Genomic DNA, 16991 nt, shown 5'->3' with positions numbered 1-16991 from the left:
GCATAATTGTCATGCTGACATCAAATAACATTAACAGCCTAAATTTAAACCTAATTGTTACGTACTTCTTAACATGCATACTATTCTTGAGAAAATTTGCTGTAAAACTGTGTGCTATCTCCCCCTTGGTCTTGTACTTACTGTTGTAATACCTTAGGCAATATATAACTGCTAGTTTGCTCAGTCCTATGGGCTGGAGATTCACTAATTTCATGAGATCACACAGCACTGATATACTAAAAACTGCAGATTGGAAATTACAAGAAATGCAATATATGTTATTGTATATGTGATCTGAGCACCTTTGTGCCTCAGGTGATTAGAATGTTAATGAGACAGTTGAGCATTTAAATCACCTTGGTTAGCATGCTAAACAGCCCAAACAGCATGGTAATCATAGCAATTTAATTTATGGGAAAACACCACCCAAAACAAGAAAATAGTTTTAGCAAGCGCTCGATAGGAACAAATAAAAGATACATTTTTATTTACCTTCCACTCTCCATTTGCTGGATCTACTTGGATCCACTGGGGTTCATTATTATTATTATTATTATTATCTTTTATTTATAAGGTGCCACAATAGGTCTTCAGTGCCGTAAATGATATATACAGACAGCAATGATCCATAACACATTACATAATACATAAAACATGAAAAACTAAATACAAAGACCAGACATACTGAAAAAAACAAAAACATACACAGAAAACATGGTAATGCAAATCAAATTATTTATGGAGCAGTAAGTGAGAGAAGTGTAAATGCCCAACAAGAAGCAGGGCTGGGCTTGTGAAAATGGGCAAGAGGTAAAGAGGGTGATGGAACAGTAGAAGGAAGTGGCGGAACTACCGTTGGTGCAGCAGGTGCTGTGCACCGGGGCCCACGGAGACAATGGGGCCGGCTGCACGGCAGATGCTGCTCATTATGTTTGGAACTTCCTATGTGAACTTCCCATACAAGAGAATGATATACCGTCAGTGACCTTGGTGGATCTATGAGTGTGGAAGGCAGTAAAAAAAAAAATGTAATTAAACTTCACACAAACTTATTTTGTTTTTTTAATTTGCAGTGAAGGTTTCCTTCAAGTGCTTCTTTCACCTGTATTGATATAAGGAGCTGTGGCCTACAAATAGTCATAACTACTGTCAATTAAATCTATTTGTAATAATTAACACTGTCACTTTATATGGAAATAAAAGCGAAAAAGGGCTTTTGTCTATGATACTCTTTTGAATCAAAAGAAGTGAGAATTAAAGAACTGAGAATTCTCAGTTTCCCCTTTTAATGAGCAGATTCCCTGGAGCATTCCGATCTATTCAATAATGACATCCGCAGGAGAGGTCAGTCTACAACCCAAGTGGTGTAAACTACAATATTTTATATATGCAGAGCAAGTGAGTGAATAAATTATCTCTGTGTTGTGATGCCCTTAAGAGATTTCATTTCAATGAATTAGATGTTGAGTATACATACAATCTCTCTCTCAGTACATAGCTTGCCTGATATACATTAATTATAAGCACTGCTTTAAAAGAGCATTAAAAAATGATGTTGAAATGGAAAATACATTATTTTGATCACAATTTTTATGTACAGTACAGATATGGAAGTGTAATTTACTGAGAACCAGGGCAGACATGGTACGGTTTACCAGACTACATTCATAAATCAAATATTTTATGTATGTCAGGGGCTCTTAACCTGTGAGTAGGATCTTATAATAGTTGCATATACCATGGGCCTCAATCATCCTCCTTTGCAAACTGCTTTGTATTACCAACCAAATTTAATATGAATTTGTTTTACCAGTGGCACAAACAAGTGTGTAAAAAAATTTCGGGTCCCACAAAAAAACTTTGTTGTTTGCCCCACTTACCTTATTGTGCCACCTCTTGCTGTCTGTCGCTCCATGGTACACAGCGCTGAAGCTCCAGCTCAGAGACAGAGAAGCGTCACAGTGCCCTTCCCCTATAAGCAGGCTTTCATTTTGGAGTACTATAATACTGACATGCACGCATGGCATCCAGGGCTGGATTAACCATAGGGCTAACTGGGCTACAGCCCAGGGGCCTATGGCATCCAGGGGGCCCTTGAAAGTGCTCAACAGCAGTATTGATCGGTCGGGGGCGGGGGCGCCCCCAGCGCGATCAGTTCTGCTGAGCACTTTCACTGCGGTCCTTCTCCGGCTCGCTGTAGTCTCCTTACTGAGGAGATCTCGTGAGTCTCACTTTAATGAGATCTCCTCAGTAAAGAGAGTGCAGCGTGCCGGAGAAGGAGGTAAGTGCCGGGGGGGGCGCGGGCAGCTCTGATCACGGGGAGGAGGGGGCGGCGCGGGCAGCTCCGATCACGGGGGGCGCGGGCAGCTCCGATCATGGGGGGGGGGGGGGGGGCCCTCACGGGGGAATGGAGGCCCCCTTAGCCCAGGGGCCTCCATTCCCTTAATCTGGCCCTGATGGCATCCTGGGGTTTCAAATGCCTTGCTCATTAAGCCCCTTCTGATGGCGGACATTGTACCCTTCTCCTATGGGCACTACGCTTAGAGAAGATGGAACACGGCCTGGAGCAGCACAACAAGCTGGTAAATGGGACCTGCCAGCTGAAATACCCTTCAGTTACCATTGCAGCTGCTAATCCCTGCTACCCTGGTAGTTACACCTTTGGTCCCAGCACCTGTTGCATTCATTCTGCAAAATTAGGGACACATGGGCAAACAGGAGGAGAACTAGGTTGAATTTATAACAACCTGCAAATTAGACTTTACACAGCAATATTTCTACTCAGCTAACTCCTGTGTCCCCATGTGTAGGCAAGTTGTGTGAGATGGGCTACGCAACCATATAGCTAAATATGTAACCATCAACAACAGTACAGAGCAATGATGTAAGCGTCCAGACAAACTACCGCTGAGTAGTGCATAGAATGTGCTAGACATACAGCTTACACATTCATCTTCTTACACATGCATCAAACGTGTTATGCAAACGAGTTACCGTATGAGAATGCAATCATAACGAAAACAACAGTAACAGCATTTAAACAGGAAGGAAACTGGAAAGTTCATCCATCCAACTGGTTAAACTAAATAGTATATTTAACTGATAGACAACAGCACAGTATTTATAAGCAAATACATTATCGTTTCAGAAATACGTCATGTGTCCTGAAGCTAATCAGCAGCTATAACCCCTGCAAATTGATTGGCCAATTAGGCTGGAGAGCCAAAGGTTGCCTACTTCTGGTCTATAGCATTGTATGAGGAACTGTGTTAGCCAGTAGACAAAGGTGTTTATAAGGGAGGACAGGAGGGTTGAGGACAAGTAGCACTTCCGAAATGCTAAGAAAGCTCCTGGGGAATGTGGAATACCCTCCCTCAAGCAGCAACGTGCTCAATGTGGTATGCCCATGCCCATATCTGGCTAACGTGTCCCTTAAGAAAGAAGGGGATTAAGGTCCCTGTGCAATAGGCACTATATTAACAGTGTAACCCATATGTGCAGACATGTAAACAACTGTTAATACACATAAAGAGGTGCATTATGGCACAAAAGGAAAAGAAACGGTATAGACGCACTCCTTCCCAATTTTCTGTGTTTGTAAAATGAAGTTTAATGTACAAAATCCTCATTTTAAAAAGTAACATCTAATAAATCTGCTTTTAGAAGATGTTCGGCGCAGCATATCCCAACTCTCTAAACTTATTTGTCTTGTAAATCAGAAATGTCTCTCATAAATAAGATGATAGTAAAAATTATTTGAAGACTCTGAACACATTACCTAGGAAAGTGCATTTTCTAGTCTAGAAGTGAACATTAATAATGTAGCTTGTAAGATATACACTTCAATAAATGTAAAGGACAATTAAAGCTAAAAAGTTGATGTTACATAAAAAAGCACTTGGTAACCTTCACTGCAGTTTTCAAGCTTTTTACAAGATGATAATAGTGGAGAAAGTGGAAAAGACTTTATTTGACAGTGCTCACTTTAACCTCATGGTGGCGCTGGTAAAAGGGGAAGCCTGCCCTATGTTGTAGGGGCACTCTTGTCCTTGTCTCACATAACAAAGCCACCTGCAAAGTTTGCAAGGTGACAACTGGTGAAGTGTCATGTGGATACACAGGAGTTTATATCAGATTTTCCATATAGACGTTCTGACTATTTTTGCCACTTTAACATGGGTTAAATTGCACCTTTGCTAAGATGTTTTTTTGTGGCCACAGCAAATTTCGAGCAAAGCATTCAAATAAGCAAAGATCATGGACAGACTGCTGGAGCCGAACAGAGCTGCACACAATCACAGACTGGTGACTCTATAAAAATACATGCACACTCCATCGCCAGGCTTCCCCTTACATCTGCAGCCCAGAGCCACCACACCCCAGCAATGGCGGCAGTTCTGCACAAACAGAAGTGACATCTGCACCACCAGATGCTCAAAGGTTTACTATGAAAGGTGACCCAGATTAGGGCAGTATTATGTGCGGGTACTGGTCTAATATTACGGAGGCTCTCCTTGCCTTTGTGGCTTACACTAACATTCATGATTTTAGTTTACACTTGATTCTCAATCAACAATTATACATAATATGGATGTACTCATTGCTAAAACAATCTGATAGCTGTCATATGGACCTATACTCCAAACCAACTTATAGTAATAATACTAAACTCATCACTTGCCATCTGCCTGGGCTACCTAAGAGTTTGCCAAAAAAAAGTAAATTTCTAAGACGTATTTCTTCTGCTGATGATGCATACCAAAATACTATGAGAAAGTTGGTTGACAAATCCGAAGAAGAAAATGGTTATTGCAGGAAAGATCTGTGAAAAAGTGATCCCTCACACCTGTACATGCCCAGCCACAATTAAATCATCATGAGGGTAGGTGGGTGGTCACAAGAGAAGTCAGTGACAGCCTGCACCAGACGGTGCACGTATAGTACCACACTTGGCCGAAGAGACTCAAATGCATACAGCTGGCACTAAGGAGGGCAGGGGTGCAGGGCCATCTTAACAACATTATGGGCCCCCGGGCAAAGCAGTGCACCTGGGCCCCTACATATATATATATATATATATATATATATATATATATATATATATATATATAGATAGATAGATAGATAGATAGATCGATCGATAGATAGATATAGATGTATAGAGATACAGATATAGATATAGATATATAGAGATAGAGATAGGTAGATGTACTTGCTCAGTGACCCTTGAAGGGTTTTTTTGCAGGTTTTTTCTTTTGCAGGATTATCTATTCTAATTAAGAGCCCTGCCTATGGGGCCCCCTTGCCCGTGGGGCCCCCGGGCACCTGCCCATCGTGCCCAATGGAAAAGATGGCCCTGCGGGTGTGCGCAGATACTGTCCTGCATGGCTCTCTCCTATCTGGACGTCAGACGTAGCAAATATATTCCCATTCACTACTTTCCCCCTCTCCATTCTTATTCACTATGGAGCACATATGGTGAAAATATATGGAGCACATATATTTTATTTTATATATGGAGCAACAACTCCACTTTTTCAAACCCGCAGTTTAGTAAATTTACCCCCCGATCTCAATTCGATTGATCAATGGTGGGATGTGCTGGATAAACAAGTCCGACCCATGGAGGCCCCACCTTGCAACTTACAGAATATAAAGGATCTGCTGCTAACATCTTGGGTCCAGATACCACAGGACACCTTCAGAGGTCTTGTGGAGCCCATGTCTCCATGGGTCAGAGATGTTTTGGTGGCATGAGGGGGGCCTACACAATATTAGGCAGATGGTTTTAATGTTGTGGCTGATCGGTGTATACTGGCAGCAGTGATTTAGGTGTTGATACAGCAACTGTGATAAGAAATCTGCACTAAATTGTAATATTAATATTCCGCTATTCCATATAGGATTCAGCCTGATGAATGTAGTGATTGAAGAAAGACAGATGTAGCAATGTGGTAGAGTTTTGCGCCAACAACTAAAGCAAAACTTGTAATGCGTTTCGTCATATAAGATAGCTTCATCAGAGGTATGATCCATGCAGTATTTTAGCCACTGAAAGAGGTGCTTTTAAAGAGGTAAGAGGTTGGATTTTGATGTGACATTTGCACATTTGACAATGTACCCCCTAAAGTTTTGCACATGAAGGCACACTTTCCATTTTGTTTTCTGTGAAAACATTTTTAGCATAACATGAGATCCCAGTGGATAAAGTGGATTAAGGGTCGGTAGGAACTGAGTTAGGCTGTATTATAGACACAAGCGTGGTGAAATGCGGGTCTGGGCTGTTGTTTGCAGTCTTAGGTTAGGAGTGGGCATATAAAATCAGATCAATAAAGCTGGGTACACACTACACAGTTTTCAACCAATAATCGGCTAAATCAGCCGACATACGACCGCTCGTTCAAAAGTCGGGTCAGTGTGTTCAGTGACACAATGGTCGAAAGTCTGCCCAAATGGACGATTGTCGCCTCATTTGGTTGGTCGTACCGTTTAATATTTTTGTTCCAATCTCGTTTCCGCTGTATAGTGTGTATAAACTGCCAACCGATCCACAACAGTGAGTACGAAATTACAGTCATTGCTCACGACAACATGGCTGTAAAAAGTCGCTAACGGGACGTCCGCTCTTCCCTTTCTCGTCCTAAACAAGGGTAGTGTGTATGCAGTCCATGGACCGAGCGATCGGAACATCGATCGCATGTAAAACCGCTCGGCATAAAAAGTTGGTCGAAATTTCTGTAGTGTGTACCCAGCTTTAGGCTGTAACTTACGTCAACAACAAAAAAGAGATATACGAGTTCCAAGACAGGACCAGTGTCAGATAAGGGTACTACATGTTCACACAAATGTTCCATAAAACTGCAATTTCCTTTATTTAGGTTACATAGTGACAAATCCAGTTTCTATCTGTCATGCAAAACAATCACAATGAAATACTAAATTGTCTCTTTGCCTGCTCTTGAACTAGATCTCCCACCATATTGTTAGTGCAGTACTAAATTAATGTGTCTTTGTGCATCCTTATGTGTTCATCGCAGTACTTTAAAATGTTAGGTATGCCAAATATGGTAACTGTACATTAATTTTTAAATAATTGAACATACTTTAGTAAAAATGACTAATGATAAAATTTTAATTATGATGCATCTGGTAATGTACAAACCACACTCCAGAATGCTGCAAGCTGATTTTTTTCAAAACAATGACTTAATGATGTAAGTGCAAAAATCAATGTGAACAAAAGTATGTATAGATCAGCTTTATCCTGTGTTCATAGAGAGTCCATCTGGAGCACATTCATGTGCCTGCTTATACTCTGCCAGCAGATGCAAGAGAGACCATCGTTATAGCCTTATCTACCAATCGTTACCTACATAGTAATGCCCTTCTGATAGAGGGATTGTATAACTCTTTGTTCGGACAAGGTTGCTCTATCTCTAAGAAAATAATACTGCAAGTTGAAGGTGTTCAATGCTGCTATTTGTGGCTTTTCTGTGCCACGTTAATATTGGACTGCAGGCAACAAAAGAGTGCGGAATATCATGTCAGGCAGCGAGAGCCTGCTGTTATGTCATTTCTGACACATGCTGCTCATGTGGGAGAGAGAGGTACAATGGTTCAAATGCAATAAAAATAATTGCTTTACCATTTCACTGCCAAGTCTGAAAGGAGCGTTGAGTTGCACATGCAGCTAAAAGGGTTAAACAAAGGATTACCTCCACTATTTGTTTGCTATCAATATGCATGTGTGTGTTGAGACAGATAGATAGATAGATAGATAGATAGATAGATAGATAGATAGATAGATAGATAGATAGATAGATGGATAGAGAGAGAGAGGGATGGATGGATGGATTAATGGATGGATAGATAGATAGATAGATAGATAGATAGATAGATAGATAGATAGATAGATAGATAGATAGATAGATAGATAGATAGATAGATAGATAGATAGAGAGATAGATAGATAGAGAGATAGAGAGATAGATAGAGAGATAGATGGATGAATGGATAGAGAGAGAGAGAGGGATGGATGGATGGATGGATGGATGGCTGGATTAATGGATAGATAGATAGATAGATAGATAGATAGATAGATAGATAGATAGATAGATAGATAGATAGATAGATAGGAGATGGATAGATAGATAGATAGATAGATAGATAGATAGATAGATAGGAGATGGATAGATAGATAGATAGATAGATAGATAGATAGATAGATAGGAGATGGATAGATAGGTAGATAGATAGATAGATAGAAATGCACACATACATAAAATGTGGAAAAATCATGTAAAATCAGACATGTCTGCATGAAGCATTTTATACAGATGGGCAGATACACAAAACAAGAAAATAAGTCGCTATTATAGATAATTAGTAGTATACAGCACCCGACTAAGTAGCAAGATTTAGAATACATACCTCCATAATGTCCCTCTCTCCCTGTTCCTCTTTTCTTCTAAGCTGTACCTATTTTTAGCGTCCCATAAGGATCTGTACAAATAAACTTCTCCACCGGCTAGTAACATCTACTCTGTATATTATCAGGTGCTTTGTGGTGTTTGTATCTGTGTAAGTTGTGACTGAGTTGCGATATGTTGTATCAAACATCTACAGAAGATATTGCTGGTGCCTTGAATCTCAAGAAATTGTGCACCTACTGATTGTTACCAGATCTTTGGGTAATGCTTTTCATGTGCAGTTTATATGTGGTTGCCTGTCACAGAGTTTTCCCAGTACAGTGCGTGATTTAGTCACTAGAAAGTTAGTAACATGGGGCTTTTCATCTAAAAGATGTATTATGTTGTACATAACTTTCTGCAACTGTTTCAAAATACATTAGATGTTTATGTTTAACTTCATGCTTTGCTGGTCAGCCATCATCATCATCAGCAGCAACAGCTATTTATGTAGCAACACTAATGCCACAGCCTCAATTTACATCATCAGAGATGTTTATTTTTGTTGCCACAGGATACAACACAATGACAAGAGAGGCCCTAAAACTGAACGCTCTTAAACGCATACAGTTTGGGCCCTCATACACCTTTTCTGTAGGCACCTTCTAGCCAATAGGATCCATTGTGGTCAGGTTCTGTTTTTTTCTGATTAAAACACTCTCTGGTTGCTGTTCTGCCTCATTCTCTGCACAAATCCCCTCCCGCCACCCTTTTGATCATGCATTGTATTTTGATTGTTTTCTTTTTGCTCCATGTTAGTTACCTTTTCTCTCCCTCATACAGAGCAGGCACATTTGTGCAGATAACCACTGCGATCAGCGACTGATACATATGGCACTATCACTGATTGGCTGCAGGTCGCTGCCCCCCTTCGAGGAAAAGGTGGCTCTTGGTCCTTCTGTGTGGAGGACCCCTTAACCTGCTTTGTGTGGGCATGTTAATGTCAGCCTAGAGGGGGTGTAGTCACTCTGACATCAGATTTAGCGCCAGCCTACTAGTAAGGGATTTTATACTTGGTTTGTGAATTCAGGGCCATCTGACCATTCACATTTGGTCCGGGTACTCAGTTGTTAGCTGTCCCGCAGTTTGCTTTCTCTGCCATCCAATTTATTATAATTAAAACTGTGACCTATTTTGCCAAATTTGCAAAGTCTTTATTTGCAAATTACAGGATTAAGTTTTAACATGTGGGAAGGTAATTGAGCAGTGGAAAGGGGGCATTAACAGTATGCAGTTTAAGCGTCTCTCTGGATACAACTGAAAGCCTAGCATTGTTGCTCTGCTCAGTCTGATGATATATTGAATTGCTCTTTTAGAGTCTCCAATGTATCTGTTGGGGACCCAAAGACTCCTTTTGCGGCCTCTGCCTTTCTTACTGTACACATTTTGTTTTGATGAACTAATTTGCTCATACAGCCTCCAGTAGCATCTCTACATTGATGACACCCATATCTACTTCTTCTGCCCTAACCTCTCCCCTTCTGTATCCATCTCATGTATACAACTCAGGGCCGTCTTTCCGGTTGGGCACGATGGGCAGTTGCCCGGGGGCCCAGCAGACAAGGGGGATCTGATAAAAAATAAATAAGAAATATTACCTTTTGCGGTCACCTAACCTTTGAGGTCAGGTGACGATCCAGCTTACTCCCTGGTCCCCTCTTCCGTGATGCGCTCGCAGTGAATGTCGGGCGTGATGACATCATCACGCCTGACATTTGCTACGAGCACAGCATGGAGGAGCACAGAACAGCGATGAAGAACAGAAGAGGATTCGACTCGAAGAACAGGGCAACTGAGAGGTAAGTTAAGGGGGATTTAAAAAAAAATTATAAATATATATATATATATATATATATATATATATATATACACACACATATATTCCTTTTTTTTTACTCACACACATATATATATATATATATATATATATATATATACATATGTATACATATATATCACTTTTTTTTTACACACACATATATATATGTATATATATATATAGGGGCCCTGGTGCACTGTTTTGCCCGGGGGCCCATTATGTAGTTAGGATGGCCCTGATACACCTGTCTCGACATGGATGTCCCAACACTACCTAAAGCTCAACATGTCCAAAACAAAGCTCATCATCTTCCCTTTTCCCGTAGACACCACCTCCTCTCAAATCTCCCTCACTCAATAACACCACAATCTCAGTCTCCCAAGTTTACTGCCTTGGTGTCCCATTTCACTCTACTCTCTTCTTTATTCCTCTAATGCTGTCTCTCCCAGTCCTGTCACTTCCACCTTTGAAATATTGCCAGAATACATCCTTCTCTTACCCAGGATTCCACCAAAACACTTATTCATTCTCTCAGACATTCCCGCCTTAGCTACTGCAACCTCCTCTTATCTGGTATTCCCTAATCTTACATGTCATAGCAAGACCATTCTTCCTCTCTTGCCGCTCCAAATCCACCGCATTACTCTGTAAATTTTTATGCTGGCTCCTCCCATATCCTCCAGAATTCATTTAAAATGACTCATCTACAAAGCCCTCGAGAACACCATCCCTTCATACATCTTAAATCTAATCTCTTAATACGTTCCATCTTGTCATCTTAGATCTACCTCTGACCCACACCTGCCACTCCTATCTACAACTCTTCTTCCCTGCTGCTACTCACTTATGAAATTCCCTACCAGTCTCATCAGACTCATTGTCAGATAAAGCAATGAATTTAGTTGTAGTTGCAGAAGTGCATGTACAAACCTGAACATTAAAGTCATCTAAATGTAGAAAACCTCTTTAGCGCTTAGGGTCTGAGTCATTAGGGAGAGCAAAGCATAAAAAAGTGTAACTTTGCACCTGGGCAAAACCATGTTGCATTGAAGGGGAAGGTTAAAGTAAAATGTGGGGACAGATTTATAGTTGGAATAGGGCATGTCCTAGATCAACTTTAAATTTCAATGTAAAAATAAAGCTATGAAGTATATGTGTGCTAGATGAAAAAAAACAGCCAGCATTTAACTTTATAAACTAATTTGCACCCCTTGCTTTTTAACATGGTTTGTCCTGGAGAACTTTTACTCCTTTTTTTGACTTAATTTCCTTAATGACTCAGGCCCTTAATGTTTATGTTATTTATACTCCTGATACTTATGTAAAAATATAGAACTCTTTAAACTTGACAACACATCACATGCCATTGAAATGAATGGCATTCTATGAGAATTTAATGTTTGCTATATCAGTATAATCAGTATTAATGGGAGAAACCAGCTAAAACAAAAGAAAACAATTTATCATATTTATAGAGAGAGGTGTCCGTGTTATTACTTGAAAAAAACAGAAGTTTCTATTCTAGATAAGTGTCAGAGTCCCGGAAAATGTAAATAGAGATACGTGATCTGATGGTCTAGGTTCAGCATTTCTACAGACCTCCGATATGATGTTCCTCTACAGAATCCATGCCGAAACTAGGGAGACAATCATAAAATATGATGACATGGCTTTTCATCACATTGCACTTTTAATATGGTTATTTTAAAGCAATGATATCGCAAATACTTTAATCTCAATACATATTGCTGGGATGATTTGCTGTAAACATCTTTAGAGAATATTTTGTTAAATCCACTGCTGAACAGCTATTCCAATGACCCACTTCACTCTGTAAAACTCTGGTGGGAACAACAACAGGGAGGGGTCTTAACTGTGGCCCCTCGTCTAGGTCTTACATAGGTCCTGAATTTCTGTAACTGAGAATTAAGGGATTTGGCAGACAAAATAAAAGCATTGGGTGGCTTTTATGACTTATTATTATTATTATTATTATTACCATTTATTTATATAGCGCCACTAATTCCGCAGCGCTGTACAGAGAACTCACTCACATCAGTGCCTGTCCCATTGGGGCTTACAGTCTAAATTCCCTAACATACAGACACACACACAGAAAGACGGACAGAGACACACAGGCAGACATACACACACAGACTATGGTCAATTTTGATAGCAGCCAATTAACCTACTAGTATGTTTTTGGAGTGTGGGCGGAAACCGGAGCACCTGGAGGAAACCCACTCAAACACAGGGAGAACATACAAACTCCTCACAGAAAAGCCCATAGTCGGGAATTGAACTCATGACCCCAGTGCTGTAAGGCAGAAGTGCCAACCTCGTTTTGTTTTTCTTCATATTCTTGGTCGCCTCTGCTTGTTCTTCAAAAGGGCCATATAAAACACATATTACACTGCAACGTCAGGTCAAGAGGGCAAAATTGTACAACTGGTCACACTATGACTCTGCATTATAACTCAGCATCATCACAAGGTGTGTTTATAACCCAAGAAAGAGGTAGATCCATGTCTGACTAATTATGCTAGTAGTCAACAGACATTACCTGCTAGAGCCTTTTCTACCCTCTACTGATACCCACATGTAATCACTACAATGCTTCCTCATGCAGTCACTTTATGAGAAGCTTGTGATTAGATGAGATACAGGAGAGTTATATTCCTCCCTGTCTTCTCCTACCTGTACTCCTGTCAGTCAGAATTCCTTGAAACTGCAGGGGGAGCACATGGCGATTGATTGTTGTGGATGCATGCAAATAGGCAGTAATACTTGTCAGAAACAGAACACAAAAAATGATTGCTATACCACCTTTCACAGAACACATTGACAGTACTTTGTGTTGACCATTTCCCAATGCCACAAGATACATCCTCAATCCATATTTATTCAACTTAAATGGCGCCAATCATGAAAAACACAAACTTTTTTATATGTTATTGTTTATTTACTTGAAAACACCAGATTCATGACCATGAGACACTTATTCTAACCCACAGAGCTTTTCCCTTGTAGTTACAGTAGTCAACATTACAATCAGCTAAATCTCTTCAGCAATGTATTAAATACTCTGTACTAAGCATGCTGGGATGTTAGCCCTCTTAATACATACACACTGCAAATGCAATAGTTAAAGTGTACTTGTCACATACACACACTGGAGGAATCTAATTTGTGGGCTAAAGTATATTCAGCTGAACAATTCGCTAGAAACTAGTGACTTCACTGAGTAGTCAGGCAAGCTCAGTGATGTCACTAGTTCCCAGTGAATTAATAGGCTTCATACTCATTATTTCACTCACTGTTATGCACATACATGATATTCAATTAAAATTCCTAATATATATCCACCAGAGGGACAAGATATAAGGTTGAAATACAACCTAATCATTTCTTCCCGGATAAAATAAAACTTTCATAGCCCAGACACATATACGTGTAATATTTAACAGGTAGGGAAAGGGTTTTTATACTAATGAACAAAATGAATAATTCTCACAAGGATGATTAATCACAATTTATAAGATATAAGAAACCTGTCAAGTGTCCATATTCTTCTAAACATACCCACCTTCTGCTGGGTCTACCGTACATCTAAAATGATTGACGAAACCAGACACAGTAAATAAATGGCATTACTTTGCTGCCCACAAAGTGACTTTGAAATGATGAAATGGTACAGGAACTACACTCTTCTCTCTTCATTTCAATAATTGAGTCTGTGCTTGATCCACCGAAAAGGACATTTTTCAGTCCCACATTGGGATCATTTATACTAGGCACAGGTTTATTTAGTGAGATTCTGTATTCTCTAGCCAGAATAAGTACGCGTGTAGATGAGAAACGTGTATTAATAAGAAATCAACAATGCTGACAACAACGTGCTTAGGCTCACAGTAATAATATACAATAACAGCAGATAAAACTATATAGTTTTATTTGTATAGCGCTGCACAATGCAAACAACACCCTACAGCATAAATAACAAACTAATTGGGAGAAAAATAAACTGCATACATAAGGATATATAGGACAGAGTTGTGTGCCTCTAAAGAGCTTACAATCTAATTAATAAAAAAAAATTGGATATGGAAAGACGTACTATATTGTCTCATGCACAGTAAATATTGCATAAAATAAACACAATAGCTGTACAAATGTTATTATAAAAATTGTGTTTATGATATAAATATATACATACATAGATAGATATAAAGATATATGATACTTATAAATATTACTTGTTCATTTACATTTACCTTAACTGTGAAATACCTCCAAAATCAAATATTCAACCAGATTGACACAAATCTTTATTTTTAGTCCCTCCAATGTGACCGCCACAATCCGATATTCCCTTTTTACATTGCACCCTTGATTTCATCTCATTGCCCTTGACTCAGATACTTGTTCTTGGTTCTGCTATTGATGGTTAAAAGAGTAGCTTGCTGCTTTCACCCCCCCCCCCCCCCCCCCACTTGTACAGTAACTCCTAATCATCACCTAAAGAGACCAAAACTTCAAATAGCACAGCATAAAGGTATAGCTATTGCTAGAGTATTTGTGAGGTTCAAAACGAACCTCCCTGAAGCACACGGCAAATGTCTCACTTTGAATCTAGATCACACACAGCTCTGGAAATCTAATTTCAGACTTAGTTGCTAAATGTGTAACATCAGTCTCAATATTTGAAAGGTTACACAGCCTAGCAGGTTCCATCAAAGTGTGGTTAACACACTACATTCCAATAGAGGATTGCATGCTCTTCTCCTCAAAAATACTTAGAGAGCTATTAAATTTAAATGATTCCAGATACACCTTGGTCAGGGTATCCGTCACACTTATACCTAATTACCTGAGACACTCCTAGTACTAACTCATCCAATAAATATGAGCCTTGACATGAAAATAGATCTCTTTCTCAATGCACATTACACAGGCAAAGTCTTACCAACCGTAGCAGGGTATTGGTTTACGCAACATGACTTAACTTAAAACTGTATTCATCTTTCAAATCACTTCAACAATAAGCACATTGTTAAAAATGATAAACACTACTAAACAAAGAATGTTGTTTGCTTTACTATCTACTTGAAGCAGTCAAATATAGACATGGATTATGATTCATCTTAATGACCTTCCTTGAAAAATATCTGGACTTCTGTGCCCAACCAAGAATGATAGTGTATAATATAGGACATCACCATGAATTATTAGTGTGTATCACAGAGCGATAGAAAATCTAGTGGACATTCCATGCTTAGCACTCCTCTGAAGGTATTTGCCAGTTATTTGTGAAATAGAAGCACAGCTCATGATTCTAGGTTAAGTAATTATGTATGTAGTAGACTGTAATAAAATGACAACATTTGTTGTTATAACAGGTTGCTACAACTAGATAGCATCTTTTCAACAATTGTCTTCATGCATTAAGTTTATTTTATTTAAATGGTATTTTAACGGTAGTGCCTTCTAAACTTCTAAACTCTAAATAGTTTTTTTGTAATACACATATTTTAGAAAAATATGATGATTGCCTTTTGAATATTTTTCAAACATACAACAATATGATAATAAAATAAAATAATAATAATAATAATAATAATAATAATAATATAAAATGACACCAATTTGAATGGATGCCATAAAAGTTGTTGGTTCTGTTTACCAATGTAAAAACAATACACAATGTAAACCTTACATACACTGGGATACAAAACTACAACGCAAGAATCCTATCTACTATAAGTAAGAAGAATTCAGGGCATTACATTGTCACTGTAACCTATTTCCAAGGGGAAGCTGGGTTGTGGCCAATGCATTAAGCACAGGGCATTCATGGTGACGGGCTCTTATTATAGCTGACATATCACATCTAGTACTTTTCTCCCTAGTTAATGCCACACAGCAAGCATGTGACTTAAAATTAAAGCCACTGGATTGATTTATCCATCTGTCAGAGATCCCAGAAATGCTATAGACGGGGAGGGCGACGGGACAGAGCTTTGTTAAGCAACAGTAGTTAAATATCCTGGTATAAGTGTCAGTGGATGACAGACCTCTACCTCCCCGTGACATAGATTCAAAGAACCTGCACAAAATCGTCTTCAAAGCTGCATCCCTCAGCGCTGCACAATCAACTTGTTCATTAAGTACAAGGTGGAGGTTGGAGCATTCAGGGATGTCTTACCTTTGCTGGCAGAAGCGGTGGGGACGGACTGGGGAGACTCAGTGACAGTTGTAGTTCCAGCTGCAGCAGTTTTGTTTGTTGAAGCTGTTTACCCAGACCTCGCTCCTATACTGCCCAGGCTCTTACCCTCTCTCCCAGCACAGCATTAGAGCTCAAGCTCTAGTTCTGAGTGACGCGCATGCGCATTGAGGCCAGGTGATGGGGATACAAGAGGGAGTTTAAGCTCACAGCATCACTGTGATGGGGCTGTAACGTCAATGTATCAAGTAAAAGTTTATGTACAGCAGAGTGGAACCCACTGGACATTATGTATATGCTTTATATATATATAGATGTAGATATATATATATATATATATATATATATATATATATATATATATATATATATCTGCTTATATAGTCCCCTTTTGTGGTTTTAAGATTACTGGAGATAAATATATGTTTTTCATATTAGCACAAGTACACTTGCATAGTCACTTGGGCTAGTGAAGGAGAAT

The 16991-nt window shown here is 39.3% G+C and overlaps 1 protein-coding gene across 1 annotated transcript in view; it reads right to left on the bottom strand.

The window, feature by feature from the left end:
- ZNF385B (zinc finger protein 385B) overlaps positions 1 to 16645 on the bottom strand; it is a 433027-nt gene extending 416382 nt beyond the window's left edge. Inside the window, exon 1 of the mRNA XM_075180555.1 lies at positions 16493 to 16645. The gene's annotated coding sequence lies outside the window, so the exon portion shown is untranslated. The remainder of the gene's footprint in view (positions 1 to 16492) is intronic.
- Between the last annotated feature and the right edge of the window lie 346 nt (positions 16646 to 16991).

The sequence above is a fragment of the Mixophyes fleayi genome, chromosome 7, assembly GCF_038048845.1.
Source record: "Mixophyes fleayi isolate aMixFle1 chromosome 7, aMixFle1.hap1, whole genome shotgun sequence".
NCBI classification, from domain to species: domain Eukaryota; kingdom Metazoa; phylum Chordata; class Amphibia; order Anura; family Limnodynastidae; genus Mixophyes; species Mixophyes fleayi.
This window is presented reverse-complemented; position numbering and strand designations above follow the sequence as displayed.